At 32.0% G+C, this 25681-nt stretch overlaps 1 protein-coding gene across 3 annotated transcripts in view; it reads left to right on the top strand.

Annotated features, from left to right (window-relative positions):
* Positions 1-25681, top strand: part of LOC124539657 (complexin) — a 327849-nt gene that overhangs the window by 253287 nt on the left and 48881 nt on the right. The gene's annotated exons all lie outside the window — the stretch shown is intronic.

Below are 25681 nucleotides of genomic sequence, written 5' to 3'. Positions count from 1 at the left end.
GCCGCGGGGAATTCCTAGCGTGTATTTGACGCGTCTGATTGCTCTTGTGATCTCTGTAATGGTATTTTGTTTAATGCATGTAATTGGTTGGATCGTGGAGTGTATTGCTTATTGAATACGACGGAATATGTTTATCACACGGACACAGATTTGTTATGTCATATTAATTATATTTATAATATTATTGATATTTTTTACGTACCTACAATATTTTTCGGTTCCTTAAATAAATATAATAATAGTATGCAGTGAATGACCCATTGCTTAGTTAGAGATCAAGCTTAGCTCGTAATATGGTTTAGGTACTAATGTGGCACATTTTCATCCTACATCAGTCTCTTCGAAATTCATTAATTACGAGGTGAATTTCATTTTAGTTAGAACGCGGTAGTGAATATTTGCACAAGCCCGTCTCGGTAACACCTCAGTATATGCTCTACAAGCATATATTAAACAAGTTTGATATGCGAGCCAGTTCGTATGATATTTCTTACGACGCCAAGGTATGTATGTGGTGACTGGCGGATTTATCTAAGGAGGCTGAAGCCTAGGGCGGCAGATATAGAGGGGCGGCAAATTTAGCCCAAATATGTTATTATCTTACAGAAATAAAAAAAAAGCTTATATTTATATGTATACTCATTATTTCCGTAATCCGTATACTCGTCACTACACAGCGGGTTGGAAAAATAATCTAGTAACTGACAGAGATATCACCTAGTTTATAATCATACTAATAACGGGAAAAACCGATGTAATTGGGACGATAGAACACAAATCATAAATGTTGCAAAAAAATAGGGGCGGCAAAAATTGAATGGCCTTCTAGCCTACTAGCGGCAGATTTGTAAATCCATCACAGTACCTATCATCAGATGCAAAATGATTATCACTGAATAATTTAATGATAAGTTGAACTTTAATAAATAATAATAATAATAATATATAAAATCGAAATACCACTCACTGATCAATCACGATATCTCAAACTATAACACCTAAAACTTAAAATTTTTTAGGTTCCTCATAGGGTAATCATCCGAGAACTGAGAACGGTTTTTTTTAAACTTCACCCTTAAGGGGTAAAACGCTGGTCGCTAGTTTGTGTTTTATTGATTGCAAGCGGGTAAAGCCGCAGTTTCAGCTAGTTATATTATACATATAATTTACGCATAGAATCTAATTTGAAGTGTATTGCATAATTGTCTTCTATATAAATTAAGGCCAATTAATTTACTATCAACTGGAGCAGATGGGCGCCGGTTATGAATAAAGTCTTACCTTAATATGAAATAAATTGAATGGAATAATGGAAAATGAAAACGCTGACAAAACACTTCCTTGGAGAACTCGGGCGATGTACAAACGACGCGTCTTTCGACTCGGATATATATATATAAATATATGATAAATCACGCTTTGTAATAATACGTTATATTAAATTAGTCCATTATTTATTTGAATTTGTTTATTTGACTTTAGGTATATCATAGAATATAAACGAAATTGCCGCCTCCAAAATTTATCATTTCATTTAAATTTATAAACGATGTCGTTTGGAAGAAGTACATATAAAAAAACACACACAAACGAAATAAAACCTCCTCCTTTTAGAGAAGTTGGTTAATAAATAACAGATAATATTAAAATAAAGCCGTTACGGGAAGGCGGGCGGATGTGAAATGTAGATATTGATGTTTGTTGCAATAATTTATATTTAAATAAAACCAATAAAAAATAATGTATTAAAATAAATTGAATCATTGAATATCATTAAAAATATAAAAATGTTTTCATCGTGTGTACGCACACATGGAGAAGCAAGGAAAAATAAAATAGTCCACACATAACATACCCAAGTAATGTTTGAAGATGTCAGGCATCAGCGAGTGGCATGCCATTTGCCGTCGTGGCTTACGAATCATTCTATTAGCATCCAACACGTGCCAATATTTTTTTTACAACCAACAAGTCGACCAACAATTAAGAGACATTATTATGCAACTCATTCTTGATATTAAATAAATAAATATTGAACAACATTACATACATTACTTTGATCCCAATGTAAGTAGCTAAAGCACTTGTGTTATGGAAAATCAGAAGTCACTGATACCACCAACACCCAGACCCAAGAAAACATAGAAAACTAATACACCTTCTACATCGACTCGGCCCGGGAATCGAACCCGGGACCGCAGAGTGGCGTACGCATGAAAACCGACCACACCACTCGACCACAGAGGTCGCCAATATTGACTGAAGTCAGTCGAATTACACACAAGGCAACTTGTTGACGTGGTCTTTAATTTATATTAATATTATAAATGTGAAAGTAACTCTGTCTGTAGCTCTTTCACGACCAAACCGCTGAACTGAATTGTATGAAATTTAATATGAAACAAACTTAAACTTAAAGAAAGGACACAGGCTACTTTTTTGTCTAACACATGACAACCGAAACCCTAAAACGTGAACAAATAAGCGTATACTTACCCATATCTGTGTTATTATATGTCAATGCAACTGTATCCCTCTTAGTATCATACTCGGAGTTTATATAAAAAAAGAATAAATTGTTTCGATGAAGTTATTTTTCTCACTTAACAGCGTAGAGTGTATTTACTTACTTCTAGTTTAAATAAGACGATGAAACCTAACTATTCATAGTTTTAACTGACTTTTTAAACCCTACTTTCATTTAGTTTCTAGGAAATATGAAAGTTTTAAGTTCTCTGAGTTTAAGAATGTTAATCTAGGTCTGAAAAATACTTAAATGTTATCTAGTTTCAGTGTCTGCGCCGCCAGTTTTGTTCTGTTAAACATTTCCGGGAGAAAATTCCACGATTACGTCCCAGGGTTAATATGTTCTACATTTTAACAGGCAGGAAGACTTACATAACAGAAAAGCTGTTAAAAATATTTGTATTCTATGAGCTTCAACTTTTAGACGCAACCGATATCCTTATCATGTGTCTTCACCTCATTTATACTCCACAGTTTATTGTTTTCATTTATATATTTTTGGCATTGGTTGGCAGACATTTGGGCCAAATGATGGTCACCATATTGGTGATTGATATTGGCGTATTAAATTTTAACCATTTCTTCAACCAACCGCTACCAACTTAGATGTTATATCCCTTCAAAGCGGAAGACAATAATACTAATTACTGTTTGGCGGTAGAATACAATGAGAGGGAGGGGGGTTGGTCTTGCACACTAAAATTGCAATATCCTACTAATTACATGCGATGCTAATAATTGCTATCTCTTTCTCACTAGCATTTGAAGAAGTTTAAGTGCTTGCGGAATATTTGCATACCAGTCATATTTAGTGTTCGCAAGGAAGAATACGTCTCCAAATTCCAGAAACTGCCTTGACTTCGTAGGAATATTCACATACTTTCCCTGCTATGCTATGTTCTAGCCAAGACTGATAAGTCTTACGTTTTCAGTTCGTATAGAAACATGATTCCTAAAGCTATCATTTAAATTTCTCGTTCTTAATTATCTTCTGTTAAAGCCATACAACTTTGGATACCTCTTCCGTGTAAGACAACCCCGTGATCTCTCGGTTTCAAACTACATCTAAGAAATACTTTTTTTGGACTGAATTTAATAATTGTCTTTTATGTGCGATTAGTATACCCTTCATACTATTGACACATAAATATATAAGTTATAATAATATATATATATATATATATATATATATATTATTATATATATATGTATATTATATATATATATATATTAATATATAATATTATATATATATATATATATATATATATATATATATATATATATTTGTAAGCAATAAATATCTTGATTGCAAATCTTATTAAACTGTTACAATTTCACAAAGAGTTAATTGCAGAGGGAGGAAAAACGGGTACTGGCCGGTTAGAGAACAAGACTAGGACTATATAAGAAAAAAAAATGAAAAACGTCAACAAAAAAAAAGAATAAATGCGAGGTTACGCGGAAGACTCGATAGTATTAATAATACCTTTATATAATCTGTGCGCCGTCGGTATGAACCGGTACGCGGATTATATAATCAGACGTCCACGATCAGTACAATAAAATTGACTTTTCATAAGCTTGTCTCCGAGACAAGGTCGTTTCATTACCAGGAAGGGATATCGTTTACTTTAGTGTTTTATAATCGAAATCAGAACTAAATATAACCGCTTAGCAGCAATATTTAGTAATGTTTTGTTCCTATTTGAGACAGTCTAAATACAAGCCCAACAGACAGCATTATTCCCAAGGTTGACGAAGAATTGGTGATGTAAGAAATGATTAATGTTTCTTATAGTACTATTTGCTATAGGCACTTGTGACCACTTAACATCAGGTGGCCCATTTGCTAGCCTACCTGCCTACAACATTAAAAAACAACTTGTAACTTTAAGACATTATTTATTGTAAACTCGAAACTTCTTAGCTCAGAAACGTCTAAGGGCTGTTAGTGAAAATTTCACTTTACGAAAATGAGATATTGCCTAGATTCAACAGGCAATCTTCAAGTTATATACTTTTTTATGACCACTGTCTGTCAGTTTCAATATACATGTAACAACAACATCAGCAGCCTGTAAATTTACCACTGTTGGGCTAAGGCTCTCCCGTTGAATAGAAGGTTTGGAACATATTCCACCACGCTGTACCAATATCTGTGGAATATAAATATAGCAGAATTTCTATGAAATTAAACACATGCAGGTCTCTTCACGATGTTTTCCTTCACCGTCCAACATGAGATGAATTATTAACACAAATTTAGCACATAATATAATCATCAACCACTGGGCCATCTCGGCTCTCGGCTGATGCATGCAACGTTGAATAAAAATAAACCGAATCTCAAACAAAAGATACATTTCCCATTCATCTGAGTGGGAAATCAAGGCGAGTAAATATGGCCCGGAGTCTCTCACCGCCGCCAAATCCGATTAGATGTTCTTTGATTACGCAAATCAGCCCCTTAAGACGGCGGGGCGCGTCTAATTTCATTACACAGAAGACTATGACCCGTTTAACGTTCGAAAGCTACTGGTGTCACTTACTAATTACGAGAATAAAGTCTTAGAAATTCAATTTTGATTTGTCATAGAAAACTCAAGTGAAAGTTTTTTTTTATTTACTTGGTGGTAGGGCTTTGTACAAGCCCGTCTGGGTAGATACCACTCATCAGTTCTTCTACCGCCAAATAACAGTACTCAGTATTGTTGTGTTCCGGTTTGAAGGGTGAGTGAGCCAGTGTAACTACAGGCACAAGGGACATAACATCTTAGTTCCCAAGGTTAGTGGCGCATTGACGATGTAAGGAATGGTTAATATTTCTAACAGCGTCATTGTCTATGGGTGATGGTGACCACTTACCATCAGGTGGCCCATATGCTCGTCCACCCTTATTTATTATTTATTGCACAATACTTAAAACTAATTAAGACGTTGGGATTAAAACAAATGTGGCATAAAGTGCAACCGATATTGTTATACGTCTATTGTGTATTAATAAAACAATACGTTCTCTATTTTATTACTATAAAAGAAGATTATTATTATATGGAGCTGTTTTATAAATAACACGCTTTGTTTTTTTTAGATTTTTTTTTTGTCTTGGGAAAGTCATGAATCAAACTCTATCAAGAAATAAATCACAAACTCTTATAAGTTTATCTAATAAAAAAGTATACGTGTGTCTTAATTTAATACATAATACTATGATATAAACTCAAGTATATATACGTATAGCAAATAACTGGAAGTATCTAAGCAAGTGTCAAAGCGAGCTCCCTCCAGCTGGCTGAACTAAACGAGACAAATTTCCGGGAGGTCCATATCTCTTTGTGCTCTAATTTAGTTACAATAAACATTTTATTTCGCAGGCGTCAAGCGAAGCTCTCCGAATGAATTCGGTACAATAGACAACGGTTGATTATTAAATTATTAAAGGGTTGCGAACAGCTTCTATTTCGTTTGCGAACGAAGCGTTGACTTAAAAGCTTCAAATAAGGTGATGTTTGAAAAAAGAATCGCTTCGAATTTTATGGTTTCTGTAATCCGTGTAAATGTGAAAGTCTATTTTTTGGTCTGTGTTTCATTTCCAACAAAGCATTTAAATGTTATGATTATTACTTGATAAAACACTACAATCCAATAATACAGAATTAATAATAATTAATTTATAATGTAGATGTAATACTTGGTGGTAGATTCCTGAGGTACTCAGTGAATACTAATTACTGTGTTCCGATTTGAAGAGTGAATGAGACATAGTAACTAAAGGCACGAGGAACATAAAGTATTCGCTCCTGAGGTACACAAAATGATTTCGATTAAATGAAATACAGAGCAAAGTGTTAATCATTTCTACTATCTTATTTCAGCGCGTACAGTACATTTTATAGATGTAACTACTATTTACTAAATTACATATAAAAACAGATGCCGTAAATAATTTCAATTTAAAACAGCTGTCCTACTCGTAGTTCTTCTCGAATACATAAATATGCAAACAAGAAACAGTTCACGCTTATCTCCTGTTTCGTCAAATGCATTTCTTTATTCATCGTGTATTCCAGCTATAGTAGGCTATTGAAAGTATTGGAGCTTAAGTAAAAAAAGGCTTAAACGTTGATGTCCTACTATAAGGGCTTCCTCTCCTCCTCTGCTCACGCTGTTGGAGGCTGCACCTTGTGCAGTATTCCTCACGATGATTTCCGTCAACGACAATTTTAAATATAAATGAAGCTCATAATGCTTGCACAGATTTTGAACTCAGAATTACTACTTAAGATCTTCTTGTAACCACTGTAGCATAGCGGATCTATAAAAATGTAATTCGAATCAATAACAAAATATACCTTGTTCAAGTAGTCTTTTACAAGCACTTTTGAACAACTATTTTAAGTGAAGCTACCATCTGTAAGTTTCTATCGAGAAGAACCGGCAAGAAACTCATTAATAGCAACTACAAGAAAATTAAAAAGACTACTTATCACCATTTAAAAAATTGCCAGTGATGATTGGGCGAATTTTCCATTTGCGAAAACTAGTAAAGTTAATTGATCGTGACCATATTTTAAATACATATAAATATATCTAAACTGCGGGTCACTTCGCTTCACGGCGGTTATCATTAATTATTTCCACAATCAATCACCGCCGTCTGAGAAGGGTTGCTAGATTATACAACTGACGTACAAGCAATTATACGTTGTATAAACGACGTATAATACTGTTATTGACTGTCTTGGATAACCTAGTTGCTCATAGAATTACAAGGAGTTATCTTCTAGATTATTCCAACGGGATTCCTTATCAATTACGACGTAATGTTTCGCGGTGATATTATGGTCATATACCAATGTTGCTAGTTTTATAACTACAATATTACATTCAATCTTTCAGCGGAATGAAAAAGGAACATTTAAAAATGTTTTTTTTTTTTTTTAAATTAATTCACCTATATTACCTAATCCATTGAAATAAAGAATATTTTTTAATTAAAAAGAAATAATTTTAAATAAAAAGGCTAATAACAAAATGTCGAACAGCAGGAAAATGAATCAATGGAATCATAACTCGAATTATAGTCTTCGTAATCCTAGAGAAGCCTTTTGCCCAGCGGGACATTAACAATACACCCTTACATTTCTTTTAAGTTATTATAAATCGAATGAATAAAAAGAACAATAAATTTCAATATAAAATTAAAAATATATAAAATCTTCTTGCACAAGAACTTCTTGTTAACTATAGCCGTTCGACTTCAGAAATAATATTCGCTCGAAGTGGAGTACATTGGTTTTTTTTTTTAAATAAATTGTTCACTTGTTGCGGAGGATTTGCGGGAATGTCACGCGCGATACGATCCACCCTTTCAGAGTGCATTACACTTAGTACGTTGTGCGGTGGCCCATGGCATGGGATGTAGCGTTTTCGAATATTCATTGATGATATCATGCTTCACTAAAACTTGAAATCTTTAGGTTATTACAGAAGGCGAGTATTCTTAATACCAACTTGCAGAATAGTCAAAATATTGGTACAACTGATTACCGTAATCATCTAACATACCAAGATCTTACATAAAGACAGAGTGCATGACTCGACCTAGGCCCGTGAATTTTAATACCGGATTCGGTCGACGACTAAAATTAACATATAAATAAAAAAAATCATGTATAGTAAAATTTGATATGAATAACCAATTAAGTTGCAGGGATTTATTATTTTACAGCCCTATCCATACCTTAATTTCTCAAAAATACCCTTTTTAATCCCGCATTAAAATCAATTAATGTATAATAATAATAACACTGCACACACTCAATGATGATTCAGTGAGAGACTACGAACTGAATATTTATAAATTTATAACAGTTAACACCTCAGTATAATTTGTCAGATTCCGCAGCTACCTCTCTTGACTTGTCCGCGCTTTCAAGAAAGCTGATGTTACCGAGCAATAAGTCAGAATTTTCCTAATAGTGTGAGACCCTGAGAATAAGGCATTGAAGAGGAAATGGACGACGTCTGTTGAGCTGATTCTTAGTATAATTTATGTCTTAGAATACTTTCAGTTTCGTGTTCAATTTAAGGAAAAATATCTTCGACTGTGAGGACGAACTTTAAAATATTTTCATTACGTACCTGACACTATCCGCGTCTATATTTTCCGTAATTCTTGTAATTATATAAATTACAAAAATACCTGTGCTTTTAAAATTTATAATAATAATCCTGGTAAAATTATTATTGAACAATAGATAATGTATTATTAATAATTTAGTCGCTATTAGTTGACTTTAAGATGGAAAACCAACAAGATTATTGCTTATAATTTTATTTATAACGAGGTGCGCCCACGACTTCGCGTTTTTTAATTTAACAAAATAGTCACTGTTGTAGCCTAAACGTTACTAAGGACACAATTATATTACCCAGAGATTAGCCGGAACCAACAGATAGACAGACTGTCAAAAATTGAAAAAAATATATTATACTCCATTCTATTTTGTCATCGTTTAGTTCGTAATTTAAGCTTGTTAATGATATTTAATTGTTCAGTTCGATTTTAATTTGAATTAGTTTAAAACTTTCGAACGAACCCCCAAGAAAGGTAGGAATTTTTAAATTAAACGAAGATTCCAACCCTTGAACCCCGCTTGTTAAAAGTTTAAAAAACTCATGGGCGTCATTTCGAAAGATATTAAAATTGGTTTTACAGCGAGCTTCGACCAAAACCACCGGAGGCTACTTCCTTCGGAAGTTTTAACTGTACAAGTTGTTTAGTTTAGAACAAAACTGAGAATTTTGAAAGAATATTTTCCTTATTTACATTTTATTGCAAAACATGATGACGTCATCACAAATTGAGAGTAACAGTGTTTTGAACAAACACAGTAACTTCTACTTCTGACTTGCTTCTTACGGTCTCTCACAGACATTTTCTGGTAGAAGTTTGCTAAAAGCATGAGTATATACAGTCAATATAAACGAAAAAATAAATGCATTAAATATTTTTATTAAAATATAACAATACATAATATAGATAACTACATATTATTTTTGAAAAATATGACTACACAATAACAATTCAACTGTGTTCCAATTAATGAAATTCTATTTATTTTTATTCACTCAATTGTTTTTTAAATTAACTTTCAAATATTTATCTGAAAAATAAATACAGCAAAATGTTAACATATATTTATTTATTTCATTGCTGGTACTATATATGAAAGCAATTAAGTAAACATAAATCAAATAATATAAATCAAATAGTGACAATATTATTATTTAGGTAAGTAATAATGTAATGAGAACCAACATACATTTTAAACGATGATTAAGAGTTCAAACTTGCGGGTTCTTGCTGATTTAAAAATTCAAATCATTTGTTAAAACGAACTTTAATTAATAAGACGAGATTATACAGATGATAAAAAGCATGGAGCGAATACTTGTTAATTTTAGGCAGGACTATACAATTGTATTTTAATTTTTGGAAAAGAGTATGTACCCGATTTTCTTGCTGTTTCTATTCGAAGGAATCTACATTCCGAACAGATGGCTGTTTTACGTTTAATATATAAAAGCCTACTTTGTTTTGACGTATATCCATTGACCCTTTAATCTGTCCATACTTTACGAGGAGACAATTAATATTATTTGAAGATTTATTATATTATGATTGTATATTAAAAACTTCTTTGTACATCATTATCATCAGCAGTAGCCAATACTTGTCCACTGCTGGACATAGGCCTCTCCAATTACACACAATTTTGTACATTATTTATTATGCAACAAAAGTAAAAATACAAGTTATATATACGGTTAACCTCAGCTATGGAACGTCAATATATTTTCCGAATTAATAACTAGAATCAATATGAAATAAAAATGAATGAACGAAGAACCGCAAAGGTGACAACCACATTCGCTCCGATCATTCACTCGAATGAATATTCATTTCTACGCCGAATGCCAATCCAGCATTCAACAACGGTTCACTAATAAATTCATTTGTTGCTTTTATTTTGTTAAGACGGGACATTTTTGTGGAATAATAATATAAAAACTAAACCGCCTAATTATATTTACGTATGACACCGGAAAATATACGAAATACTCCGTAATCCATATTTATTAATACTATCGACCCACCCCGGCTTCGCACGCGTATAATATCGATACTAAAAAACTACAGAATTTGTTTATTACGACATCACATTAGAAACTTCTAGAATTCATCAGTGTTTCTTCACTACATCGTCCATGTATTATATGCAAAAAGCTTACTCTCAAATCAGTTATCTATTAAAAAAGCAGCATTCAAATCCGTTGCGTAGTTTTAAAGATTTAAGCATACATAGAGATATAGGGATAGAGAAAGCGACATCAGCTCCAAATATAACAATAACTATAACTACGTTATATAGTCGTAAATCGACTTTTAAGTAGTCTAATATTTTTCATTTCATTTTACTTAGGAGGACTCTAAAAAAATGTTGAATACGCAATTATTTTTATTACTTTTTAGTGCATATTTATTTATTTTAAAATAGTGTTTTGTTTGAGGTCGGTTTTTCTTTTTGTTAACATTTTTATTTATATACTATTTAGTGATTTAATTAAATAATTTTCGAAGTCTATATGTGGAATCTATACAAGACAATATGTTTATATGACTGTCTGCAAAGCTGACGGCGACAACACTGAACTAAATATGAATAGATTTGGTGTAAAACAAATTTGAAGTTTGAACACCGAGGAAGAACATGGTATACGATGTAAACGTTATTCCAGACGACCTTATGTATCTAATTTTAATTTATTTTATGCAGTTGTATTATTTATTAAATTTTATCATAAATTTGTTTTTATATTTTTTTCTTAAAAGTCTAAGTTACACAACTTGTAATACTTACTTGGGTATATATAAGAGTCTCTTTGTGTGTATATTTTGTCGAAAACACATACATACATTAAAATAAATAAATATATCAACTGTATAGGCTATCATTCACCAGGCATTCTGCCGCCAAATAACCTATAGACTAAACTATAGACTAAGTCTATTGTTATTTGACGGTAGGATAGCTCTGTATCTATATATCTATATCTGTACTTAATTAATCAACACATTTCTTCCAACAAGGTCAGTTCCATGGAAACAAAGCAAGTTTCCATATTAATTCGTAGTATAATACATATGTATGTAGACCCGGTTAAGGCCCCCACTTCGCTGGTTATGTTTATGGATGAATGATAAATAAAACTACCTACATTAAAGTTAAAAGGGTGGATAAAGATGTGTGTACATTGGCGATCCGATTCTCTCTTCACATGGGTTTATTTTTGGCGCAACTCTGAGAATGACCCACTGTGTAAACATGCCTTAGTTCTGTTGAAGATACTTGGAGCTTATACCACTGAGTTTCGGAATTTTATTCGATTTCAGTGGTCATATATATTTACCACCAGCAATATATTGTTCCAGTTGAGTGAGCCAGTGTAACTGGTTTAAGGAATATAACACAGTTGCCAAGGTTGGTGGCGCCATTGTTGCAAGGAATAGTTAGTTTTTCAGTGAGCATCAGCGATGGTAACTCTCTCCATGGTAACCTCTATTAATATGAATTTAAAATAAATACAAAAGGAATTGTAGTTTCAAATTGACCAAGCAGAGACAGTGGTGATCTGGATTTGAACCTTGATCTCTGATTAAATATGTCTTACATATGGTTCAATTTACATTCATCGTGGTTCTCTGCGTGCGTTTAGCATAGTATGTGTTTAATGCATTATAAATATACTGCCATGACATTCATTTTTTGTTTAAGATTATTCTATTAAAAATATTTAAACTTAGATGTCGTCAGTCAATTATATCAGCCATGTTAATCATATTTACAAAATATATGTCAAGAGATATGACACCGGTTTCACATAATATATCCACAGTTAGGCATTCGAGCTAAAAGCGAGCTTTCACAATAAACCCCCAAATGGTCCGACCATTGAATTTCATCTTTATTTATTGGATTGAAGAAAATGACCGAATCGCTCCGAATGCCGAAGGTGTCGGTACTTCCGGTTCAGGCAAAGATGGCGCCCGACAATTTCCGGAACTTGACCGCCATTATTAATTCGCTTCGGGCTAACTTTGTGCCCTTTGAACTTTAAAATCACGACTAGAACAAATGTTCGTTTGTGTAAGCATTTTTTACGCATTTCTGTCGTTGAAAATGAAATATTATTAGTATTTAAATATGTAGTTACGAGATATAATATGAAATATGGATATTGCATATATTTCATAAAACTGTATTTTAGCGTTAGTGCAAGTTGATGGATAGCTCAAAATTGCCATTGCTCTATGTTAAAACTTAAAAAAAACATTGTACTTTACATACCACAGTAAGCGGCACTATTAGTACAAGGAAAAAGATTGCCAGTAAAGTACCTAAAACAATAACATAAGGAATTGAACCCGCACCTTTGGGCAAGATCTCTTAAGTCAAATCTTCTAATAAGTGAACTATCTCGGTCCAGTCTGAAGTATCCAATGTATGAGTACATTTTATTATATTTGCGGTGTCACCATTAAGACGTATGGCTGAATCAATCTTATGGAGGGGCTGCGAAGAGGGGGGAGGGTTTAACAGCTACAACCCTTATCGCGAATTAAAAGGCCCTTTATTGTGATTAACTGATTATGACTTAACCAACTTTGATACGGAGAAGTTATGACATATAATCTGTCAAATACATACATCATAGGGGGGACCATATCTAAGTATATATATAATAGATCTATGTTAAGATTACAACAACATTTTACAATTAGACATACCACACACAATCCTGCCACTAAAAGATATCCTGGGATTGAATAAATCACTTGTATGGTGTTTAAAATAAACATGTATTATACGCATTTATTGTTAATCCTGCTAAATTTCTTTGACCGGTTTCTCTCGGCTCTAAAGTTTTCTATACATACTACAAGTAGAGTTAGTAAAATTGAATATTTGTTTAAATCGTCCTTTTACACGTTTAACCAATCATTTGCCCAAGACTATTTATAACACAAAATATATAATAATGAATAGTAAAACTTACACTGAACTTTTAATTAAATTATCCTTCATATTAAACGAATTTTACTCAGATCAGGCCTTTAATTGGGATCTTTAATAAAATACTTCGAATTATTAACAATAGAAAAACCTGATTGATGAATTAATTCATTTATTTCTGATGACACTTGTACTGTGTGTACATCTATTAAACCATTTAAATGAATGAAATACTCAAATACACACCTATAAACCCTGAATATATTTAAGATTTTAAATTAACATGGTAATTTTTATTACTAATGTTATTGATTTCGGGATATTTACCATGTTTTTTATTTTTCGGTGGAGCTCGATATTTCGACATTATCTACGAATGTCTTGTCCACGAGAATATACATACTCGTACCGAATAAAAATAAAAAAACATGGGAAATATCCTGAAAATATTGTTATATATTTGTTGGGCTTATAATATTTAAACTTTTGATAGTATTAGTATTAGCACGGATGCTTCGTGCCTGTAATCACACTATTGTAGATTTCCTAAACAATACAATCTCATTATCAGCAACCCTTCACCACGCACACACAGACAGCTCCTTGCGAGACCTTCGGATCTTAATCAGTGTATTATTTCATACACAAGCCAGTGATTCAACGTTTCCCGCTCACTCAATCAACGGAGTGACGGCTCGCCTCATTAATTACAAGTACGGTCAGGGAAAGTATATACAATACATCATACAATTGTAGGCACTTATGTGTTATACTTTAAGATTAAACACAATTGTTACAATAAAATAATGCTCTTTCGGACTTACATCCTTTTTAAATGTAGAACCACTATGTATATAACTGGTTGCATATACCCTTCGGTAAGACAAAGGTGTTACCTCTCGTTTCTCAGTGACCTTCTCGTTTTGAGTGCAGCGCCGTCGTTAGTCGTACATAGAGGGCGCGAACATACTTCAAAATTGGCTAATGTATTTTCACGCACAAAAAATTGGTCGTCTGATGGTAAGGAGCAGTGACAATGGAAAAATAAAACTCTTATTATAACGACAATACTTCATCAACCTTAGAATCTGAGATATATATCGTGACTATAATTACACTGGCTAACTCATTAAAACCAAAACACAATAATTCAAAGTATTTTATATATCTTGACGACTCAAATTTCTTTTATTTATTCATGATATTGTTAGCGTTTATCTGTGGACTGAGCTTTAAGTAAAACTCTCCTATTCTTATCTGTCTCGATATCGGGCGTGATTTTAAAAGCGATATTATCTTGAGATACTTTTTGAATTACGATATTTCGTAATTGTCACAATAATTAAACATATTATCGTATCATTTATAAAAAAATATATTCATGTATTACGAGTTATATCTACTTATGGTTCGTAATATAAAGTCTACCGTGAAGAACCTGAAGACGCAACTGACGTTTTTGTATGATTCATAGCCGATGAAGAGCCGAGATGGCCCAGCGGTTAGAACGCGTGCATCTTAACCGATGAATGCGGGTTCAAACCCAAGCAAACACCACTGTATATATGTACTTAATTTGTGTTTATAATTCATCTCGTGCTCGGTGGTGAAGGAAAACATCGTGAGGAAACCTGCATGTGTCTAATTTCATCAAAATTCTGCCACATGTGCATTCCACCGGCATTGGAACAGCGTTGTGGAATATGTTCCAAACCCTCTCCTTAATGGAAGAGGAGGCCTTATCTCAGCAGTGGGAAATTTACACTTTACTTTTTTTTTTCTTTACGTTATGAACTTTGTAAACTTTAATTTCATAACCATATTGGTGGTAATTTAAATAATCCTTAATTAATGCTCGTCTACGTCACACGAGTAGTCCTTGTGCTTTCAAGTTGCTTGACTCAGCGGTTTGATGATGTTCAGTCAGCGTCTTGTTATACATATGACCACCCACCACGAATTTTATATAAAATTGAATGTTTTAGAATGACACATAATCCTCATCTCACTTAAAAGCCTAAATTGGATTAAGGCCACATTCCACATTTTATAATTTCTTTTTAATTGATAAAAAATGACTGTCAAATGGGTCACATGTTGATTACTACAGTCGCCCATATAAATCGGCGCTGTAAGAAATATTTAACATAACTTGGTGACTAAGAATTTAAATTTACTTGTGATTAAACTGATTGGCAACTATTGCTACTTAGCGATCTATCCGGTTGGGATGATTCTTTGTTCAAACGAAGCATTATACCGAAAAACTACAACATTAACTTATTTATTCACAAAACTTATAGTAACCGTTTTAAAAATTATCAAAAAAATGTGACTCACAGTTGTACATGGTTACACAATGTTGGTAATCTGGGTCCTAATATTTCATAGTACGACTTCTAATAGAATTATAAGAATACTAGTTTCTGTCCGGGGTTTTATCAGCGTTTGTTTTATATTTTTAAAGCATTTCGCATTTATAATATTCTTTAGTATACTATTTTATTCCAAGCAATTGTAAGACCAAACGTATGTATATTTTCTGTATATGTACAATTTCTCATACTCTCGTCTGATTATATATGATGAGTAAAAAAAGAAAAAAATATATCAGCGTTAGTCACGTCTTCCAAGAAGACAACTAGCTTGAAATCCAGCGAAGATACGGCGATGTTCAGTAAAGATGTAAAATATAAAAAACCAAATTATACTTGAATGTAAAAACAGCACGGGCCACACGTAAATGTTAAATTAAATAAAAAAAATATTTTAAGGATTACAATTACAATAACTAGCATACTCTCTCTGTCTTTCTTCATGCTGTAACGTCTACACAGATAAAGACAGATTGGGAATCGAAGACCAACGGATAATTAAAATCATCAAGGGCTACTTTACCCTTTGAATTATAAGTAAAGGTCCAAAGATGTGTGCGTAAGCTTAATTAGTATGAGACATCTCGGCACTAACGACGCTTGAAATATTAAGAACATGACTCGTATTTCATTTGTTAAACCGAAAACAATTAATTTTACTTAATTCATATTTGATATCTTAAAGTGACGTATGCTTCTTACTATGTATGTGTATGGGTTAACGATGCTAAACCGAGTTTGCTATTAATTTACCTCTTTAACATGACGATTTAAAAGTTATTTAATGAGCCTACTTAAATCATTACAAATAAACAAAGTCGCTTATCGCTATCTGTCATTATATATGCTTAGAGTTTTCTAATTACGCAACGGATGATGCAGTTTTTTTTTTTTTGATATTTAGTATCACGATTTCAATCGCGCGAAGCCGGGGCGGGAAGCTAGTTGAGAATATTTTGATTTATTTATAATTTACAATCTTTCTAGAATGTTGCACACAACTCGTTTACTAAGATTTCAATTCTTGATCGTATAATATGTATATTATACAAATGCTCGTAAGGCCGTAAAGAATCAAGTCAATGAAACTTTCAAATACATCTAAATGGAAAAGTTCATAAATATTTCGTACGCTACGTTAGACCTGAGCATTTACACGTGTCGGCTCTTCCACCTGACTGATACCTCATGTTTGTTGCCGTCAAACTAGATTTATGCGGATACGGAGGCTGTGATTTAGGTTAGTGATTGATTATGGTGATTGAAATTGCATTTGAAATATTGCTTTTGTTTAAATTCGATCCGTTTTAGTTTCCCCGGACGTAAAGAAGCGTCATGCATATTTATGTATGTTAAGGTTGTTGGAATAAGGTCAGCGGGAAGGAATTTAGTCTCTGATACTAGGATTAATCCAGTTAATATAGAAAAACACTTAGCTCATTACAAGATCTAGCTTTATATTTATGGAGAAACGTGCGTTTGCCTTATTTTGCGTAGTAAATATACAAATACACGATTATTGTATTCATAATATTAATAAAAGTACATTTTTTTTAGCTTGTAAAGCTACATACAACAATACGACGACCTGGATTCTGGTTCTGAGTCGAACTTAAAACACTTACTACATTTTTCAATTATAAATACTTAAATATACCCGATGCCCCACCAACCTTGGGAACTAAAGCATCATGTTTCTTATGACTGCCTCGCCGATTTTTGAAAAAAACAGTACGTAGCATATTTATTTTACAGTAGCATATCTGAAGAGTGCAAATTTCTGAAAAATCAGTTTGCGAAAAGCTTTAACACCCAAGTAAATTTGGAAAATATTTTGTTTATGACAATAATAGGACTACACCTGCATTTATCAGACACATTACTGCAATATCACAGACTAATTAGTTTAGCCATCAAAATCAAATCGAATCTTATTGTTAATACATCAAATTACATACATCAAAGAGACTCTATACCTATATATAGACTATACTAGGAGACCCCGTATCTTAGGGGCCAGTGATTTCCCAATCAGTGTTTACATTTGCTAGACTTATTATTATCGTAGCTATAAAGCAAAGTTGATAAATCTTTGAATATAATAAACAAGAAGCAACGGAATAGGTTCGATCCTAAACGCTTTTACTGACAGAGAAACCGAAAGCAAATTCAGTGAGATCACTGAAATGCCATAAATCCGCGAAGCAGTCGGAATAGCGGATATTTGGTAACTATAATACAGTAAATTTATCGAAGCCTCCGAGTCGGAGAGGGCGGAAATTATATAACAGTTCAGAAGAATTCTTCGGGATATTTCATGATTGAAGAAAGATTTGAAAAATGACAGAAAGCTTGGAATCGAAGCTAACGGTATTCTTGTGCGTTTTACAAAAGGTATCAATGGACACCAAAAAGCGTTAAATTAGTAATCGCTGCAAATTTAATTAAGATAATCCACGATTGTACTCGAAGGTCTTTGATTTTTACTAATAAGATGATTTTTTTACGTAATTCAAATTAACAAATATATTATTTTTATATAAAAACTGAGTCGCTTTAAAATAAAAAGTAAAAACCTTCTTATAAAAAAATATTAAGAATCACTCGATGTCCTGCCACTAGAAAGAAATATCGTCGTCAAGAAATAATTTAAAATTTAAAAATCTCAATCAAAGCATTATAGTTACAAATCTTTACCAATATTTTCTATTATATGTCACATACATACGTTCTATGCTATTTAAGCTTTAAACATAAATAGCATAGAACTACATCAAAAGAAAGCCTATATTTAAATCTATGGTTATTTTATTGGTTACCAAAAATCTTAAACAAAATCACAGTCACATCAAACCGAATATACAAATTTATAACAAAAAGCAAGCATAAGAACATCCATTAAACATCCAATAGAAATCTATTGCAGATAATATACGTTGAACAGTAAATACACAGTGTGTGATATATATCATCCAATCGTATAATTAAATGGGCGTGAGTTTCTGATCCAAATTCGTTTAATAAATAAACCAGAGAACGCTTTCAGCGCGTTCTATCAATGAATTAGCGAAAGTTTTCTTGGATCGAACGTCGCTTGTACCAAGTTAGCAGCGACTTTGTCTTTGAGACAACCTCTCTATCGGATTAACTATTTTTGAAACAATTTAGACATCATTTAATATATATTCTGATAGTTTGTTCAATAACTCATATAACAACTAGCTACAATATAATTATAACAGTATATTTTCCCTCATTGTGGGGTATATTAGTTAGATTTCATTAAAAAAACCACATATATTAAGAAATCCTCCGTTTTGAAGTTAATTATAATTGTCCCACTTTTTAAAATTCTTATAATCTTGGTTTATTTTATAAACATTACATTTCGTTGTTTATATTGTCTTATAATAACTATGTACATACATACATATATTTGATTTTAAAATAAAGGTAATTATTTTAATTTAATTTAATTTAACTATACTACACATTCGACTCTATAAAAAATAAAACATTATTGTATCATGTAATTTTATAACCTTTCATTTGTGAAATAAATTGAAAAAGGATAGAAATAGGGTAAAATTTATATAGGAGATTTACTGGGCCTTTAATTCAATATAAACATAAGTTATTGTGACGCAAACAATTACACGATTCAACATGGTTACCGGAAGTCGCCTTCGTCTGTCGCTTACACAGCTGAAGTGACGATAAAAAGGGTCACCCCAGATAGTGCGCTTGACTTACGGATTTAATATTAAATGACTTTATTGCAAGAAATGTTTTGCGAATTTCCATGCAATTAATTATAAATATAATATATTTTTATCACATAATATTTTGAAAAAGGAAACAGTAACTTATTTTATGAGGAACATATTGTGAGGAAGGCCTTGAGCATAGATGTAGATGGATTGTGTGAAAGACGATATGGTTAGAAAGAATGTTACTTGTGAGATGACGTCTGACAGAGAAGTATGGAAGGACATGACATGCTGCGCCGACCCCAAATGATGGAGGATCAAACAATTTTTATCTTTGCCATCCATTATTCTGAAATATTTACAAAATAAAAAACTTATTCATCAGAGAGACGATTAAGAAACAATTGCAAATTTTATCTTCACACAAATCTCTCAAAGAGAGTTCACAAAAAAATAAATGTAAAAAATGGAAACGACACAAAAATCTGCTAAAACATAACAAAAAAAACACACACAATTAAATGATATTATATCATTTGCTAAAAGAGACAATCATTTATAATAATCACACTTATTATAGTAGTTTATTTGAATTAAAATGGCGCATGAAACGCTTAATCCGAATCGCATTGCACTTCACTGGCGCGGAAATTAAAACCGCGTCTGGCTGTCACTTGCACTGGCTCGAAGTGACCCTAGAAAATGGCCACTCGAAGTGATAGTGCAATTGACTCAGGGATTGACTGTATTGAATGTACGCTAATTCGATATCAAGATGGTTCGCCTTTTAGCTCAATATTTGCGAGTGCAATTCTATTAAGGGGAAAATGCATTTATTTGCTTAGACCTGGTGGCGACGTTCTATGTTTACGGAGTTTTTGCGTTAAGATAGTTAAAAGTCTGCGAGGATATAAAATAAAATCTTTTATATATAAAATGTTAACTATTAAGCTATAATATTATATTCACGAACAATAAAGTTTGCTAGACTTTAATCATGATGTACAAGAATAAGCAGAATATTGAGTCAGAGTAGGTCAACTATGTAATTAATTTAAAAACTATTTTTAAGATTTCATTTAACTAGTCGAATGAGTGACCGGATCTCATTGCAATTTTACAGAGATAGATTAAGATAGATTAGATATTCGGAAAAATATATCTCACGCCTGTGGGAGGCGAGAGGTATATTTTCCCCTCATAAGCGGGTGAAGTCGCGTTTAGAAACTAGTCATAATTTATTTTAAAACAAAATCATTATGCGCTTAAAGCGAACTCGTATTCATTTCGTTCCAAAACATTTTAATGAACATATTCAAATAAACAATAATTCACGCACAATAACACAAAGCGTTCTAAGCCCGTGCTGTGAAGAAAATCACGAAAAATTCCGACGTTTTCCTAATTACAAACCCAAACAAACCATTAACACTTATCACGGTGAGAGCGGGAGAGGGTATAAGAAAACGTACACCCAAACCACTTGCTGTGTAACCTAACACCTAAACGAGTAGGGCTGTCGGCTCAAGACACGCAATCATTGTTTTTGGATTTACAAATGAAATCAAATTAATGACTATGGTGAGTATTGAAGTATGATAAAATATACGAAAAAGGTTTTAATCTAACCTTAAAACAACAAACGCTACACAATCGTTTCCTGATAATATGTAACAAATGCTCTGTCTCAATTAAAAATACATATGTGTATACTTTGTATGGGTAAAATAATAAATATAAGACGTTTTTATTCCTATACAAAATATTGTATAAAAATTCATTTTTATAATTAAGTATTTGAGAAGATTAAGTTTAATACATATTAGTGATAAAATTAAATGTATGTATTGACCTTTTATACAATATAAATATAAATCTCTATGCGTTCCAACCCTGGACCATCTCAGGCCCCTCGCTAAGTACATCAAATGAATTGTAAATGAAATAAGCGGCGAGTGCCGCTATCACGCCAGTTTTATGTGCATGCCATCTTACATTGGACCAGACATATGTATGAAGGTACCGTTTGACTTTAAAAGATAGAAAAGTTAACACTTTAACTTAATTCTTTGAGAGCATCTTTTATCATAAGTAGAGTCAAAGAGAGCTAGTTCTAAACTAGTTTGATTTTAATAAAATATTTACCAATATTATTCAGGTTACTTTCGGTTAAATACGGATATATAAAATATACTTCATGTGCTCGATTATAAAACGATTTACTATTATTGGCATGTGTGTAAAAACTCAAAATAGACTTAGATGTCATATAATAGTTCCATACTTATTTTTTACGGCACAAATCTCGCTTATTATTTAAAATAAATTTATGAATTAAAATCTTATAGAAAGTAATATGATAATTGTAATTTTAACAAGCCTTTTATACACATGAGAAAATTTATTTGATAACATATTTCTTTTAAACAGAGAAATAATATTGTAAAAAATGGATTCTAAACGACATTCATTTTTTAAGTAATCTACTGTTGAAATACGTATTCAATAAGTAATTGTATAACTACTTTTAATATAAATTACTTTGTCAATAAACTTCAACCAATATTATCTTGTGTAGCGTTGACGTAGAAGCTCTACGGTTCGTAGAAGTAGATCTACGCTACCACACCTCGTAGACCATTGTAACTTTATTTTGTGTTTCGTAATCTAATAATATCGTTTTATTATTTCAGGTAAATTTGATATCCTGACTGGCGTAAAGGTAATTTAGCGATAATTTATGAAGTTTGGTGATAATATTGTTATATAAGACATAACATTAAATTAATTAATTAAGAATATTTGTAATGCTACAAAAACGTTAAAAGATGAGGCACATATAAAAATAACTGCAATAATTGTCATAAAATAAATTATAAATATTTAATGTTACATTTTATTTTTAAAGAAAAGTATTACTTTCTGAGTTTATGTACTCGAGAAAATTCAAAGTTAATTTAATATTATATCTTGACCATTCAAAGCGGTTTGTAGAGCCTTCTTGATTTTTGTTTATTTGAAGATATTTCATATCTATTTTATTGTAAGATATGAATTTAAATAAATAATAGCATACATAAAAACAAAAGAAGATATGAAAAAAGTATCTCCACCAAAACCGGTTTATCCTTAATATTACACTCACGTAAGCTCGCCTTATACCACTAAAAGCCTTTATTCAACATAAAAACCAAGTGAGATAGTAGCAGAAAAAGTAATAGTTACGAAAGAGGCAGATATATTTGTTAAAAAGGAAAATGGACCAAAAAGGTTTTAGCTGTTAATCTTTGAAAAATAACGTTGTTATTATTATGAGTTGAAGAAACGACTTCGGTAGTTTGGACTTGGAGAAAGAGGTTCCCGAAAACCCCTGGGAACTATGACAGTTTTTTATAGTTCGTAAATCTGGCAGTTGCTTAAGATATATAAATCAAAATCACACAGTTGAATTAACTTAAGACCAAAAAAACTTCATTCGAGTTGCCTTTTACTATTTTATATTAGTAATTTTACAGAATTATATAATAAGTTATGTCTCAGTAACGAATGCATTCCACATTATGTATTATTTACAAGTATTTACAGATAAGCTTTAGCATAATAATTATCCACTTAATCTTATTTATTACATAAATATTTATAAAACGAGAATTTATTAAAACGTTTTGTCCAAATATTTTATATCGTTATTAATAGTTTCCTCATTTATCGTTTACTAGCTACTAAAAAAGTAACAGCCTGTAAATTTCCCACTACTGGGATAAGGCATCCTCTTCCATTAACGAGAGTGTTTTGAACATATTTCACCACGCTGTTCCAATGCGGGTTGGTGGAATGCACTTGTGGCAGAATTTCGATGAAATTAAACACATGCAGGTTTCTTCACGATGTTTTCCTTCACCGCCGAGCACAAGATGAATTGTAAACACAAATTAAGCACATATATATACGTATATAGTGGTGCTTGCCTGGGTTTGAACCCGCAATCATCGGTTAAGATGCACGCGTTCTAACCACTGGGCAATCTCAGCTCTCTTTATACTATGTAGTGATTATTAAAATTTCCATATTCGAATAGACTTTAATATTCTCAGATGATCACACACAGACAGACTTCCGACTCCCTCTTGACTCTTTCACTGATCTCTAATATTAGGATTCCGCACGCAACTCAACTATCTAGCGCTGTGTTTGGTTAATTTGAATATTATATTAAAATACCGCAAGTTCATAACACGGAAGAGAGATAACTCTTTAATAAATGAATTCTTTCAATATTATCCCGTTCTTAATACATATTCATGTGATTATTTTAACAATTGTGTCTTCTTGTAATCATTTATATAATACGTTACGTTTTGGACACGTACAATATAACTTGATTTTTGTCACAGTAAATATTTTTTTTAGTTATATAATATATGAATATCTTTGAATAGAGAATGTATTTAATTTTATAGATGGCTTTAGGCTCGGGTTTCGTCAAAAGAGTAATCATGCAAGTTTTTTTCTTTCTTTTCTTTTATGAGCTTGAGGTTTCCGAAATCGTGGTTTAAATACTTACAATTCAAAAGTACAATAATATTTACTTGAATAAAATACATTTGATTGATTTATAGTTTTCGGGTTCGAATCTCTAATATACCTAAGGTCGATATTCTTTTGTTCTTTTAAATGTATTAAAACTTAAAAATTTAAATCGATCGAGCTAAACTAAATTTTCGTGTTACTTTTTTACCAATTCTTCTTATTCTCAGCGATATAGAAGAACACGAGTCGTGTCATAGAAAAACATCAGAGTTATTCCAGCTATCTGTAGTAAAGCTATTGCTTGAACACAAATGGCAACTGCTTCCCAGACTTTTTATTGACAATAGGTTGGCAGACTGGCAAATTGACATTGGCACCGTCAGATATATTAACCATCCCTTACATTGCCAATCCGCCAGCAACCTTGAGAGCCAAGATATGGGCCTTGTGCCTGTAATTACACTGACTCACTCGAGTTGGGAACAATTATAATTTAAAGATTAATAAATGTATGTGCAACTTATGTTTAACAGACATATGTACTAGATAAAAACATTGATCTTGAATAAATATACAGACATAAATGTTAAAAAATAACTTATATTCGGCTAGTTCACATACAAGGAAATAAAATCTCTAAATGTCGTACTGATAGGGTGAGGCCTCCTGCCTTTTCGAGAAGGTAAAACATGTGGACAGTAAAATATCACAAATATATTTGTATTAAATATCTTTGATGCTGTTTTCGTAAAATTACAACATTCCCAACAGACGTGGTCAGCCTTTGAAACCGTTTCAGAAGGATTTCTTTGAAACGATTCAAAGCACAGAGTTGCATTATGTACGTAATTCGACTAAAAATAATGTCTATCACAAAATAATTCCTAACTTTAACATTCGCGATATTTATTTTAAATAAAACAGTACAAATATCTGTTCCAAAGCTATAGCATTGGTTTTTATTAGTCATAAAATATTTTATCAGTGAAAATAACGATTAATTGACTAGTTTTAAATAATTAAGTTTTGTTTCAAATCAAACTATTATAAATCAAACTGTTTTTAAAAACATTACAAACATTAGAAGGCAGTTTTTTATTTATATACGTAATAAATGCAATTGCACTTGAATTATTTTAATAAGTTTTTAATAGTAGTCAATGTTTTGTATATCTTGAATGTTATACGAAAAAAGAAAAGTAAGGCATTCATTAATTAAATAACCGTACTTGTTTTATTTCTTTAAAAGAAAGGAGCTAGTTTTTAACTGAGTTAATTTGAACCACAAAACGCGTATGTTTCTGTCAAATGCAAGGTATAATAGTAAATTACTTAATGCATCGACCTATAAAAGATTTAACACACTCACACACGCACGAGGCCACGCCCCCCTGTCGGCGACCCCTTTGTTCTTACGTCAACATGCGCAAAACGGTCGACCAACGCCTATGTGTGC

Source organism: Vanessa cardui, chromosome 23 (genome assembly GCF_905220365.1).
Source record: "Vanessa cardui chromosome 23, ilVanCard2.1, whole genome shotgun sequence".
Taxonomy (NCBI): Eukaryota; Metazoa; Arthropoda; class Insecta; order Lepidoptera; family Nymphalidae; genus Vanessa; species Vanessa cardui.
Note: the sequence above shows the minus strand (reverse complement) of the source record. Positions and strands in the feature narration are given on the sequence as shown.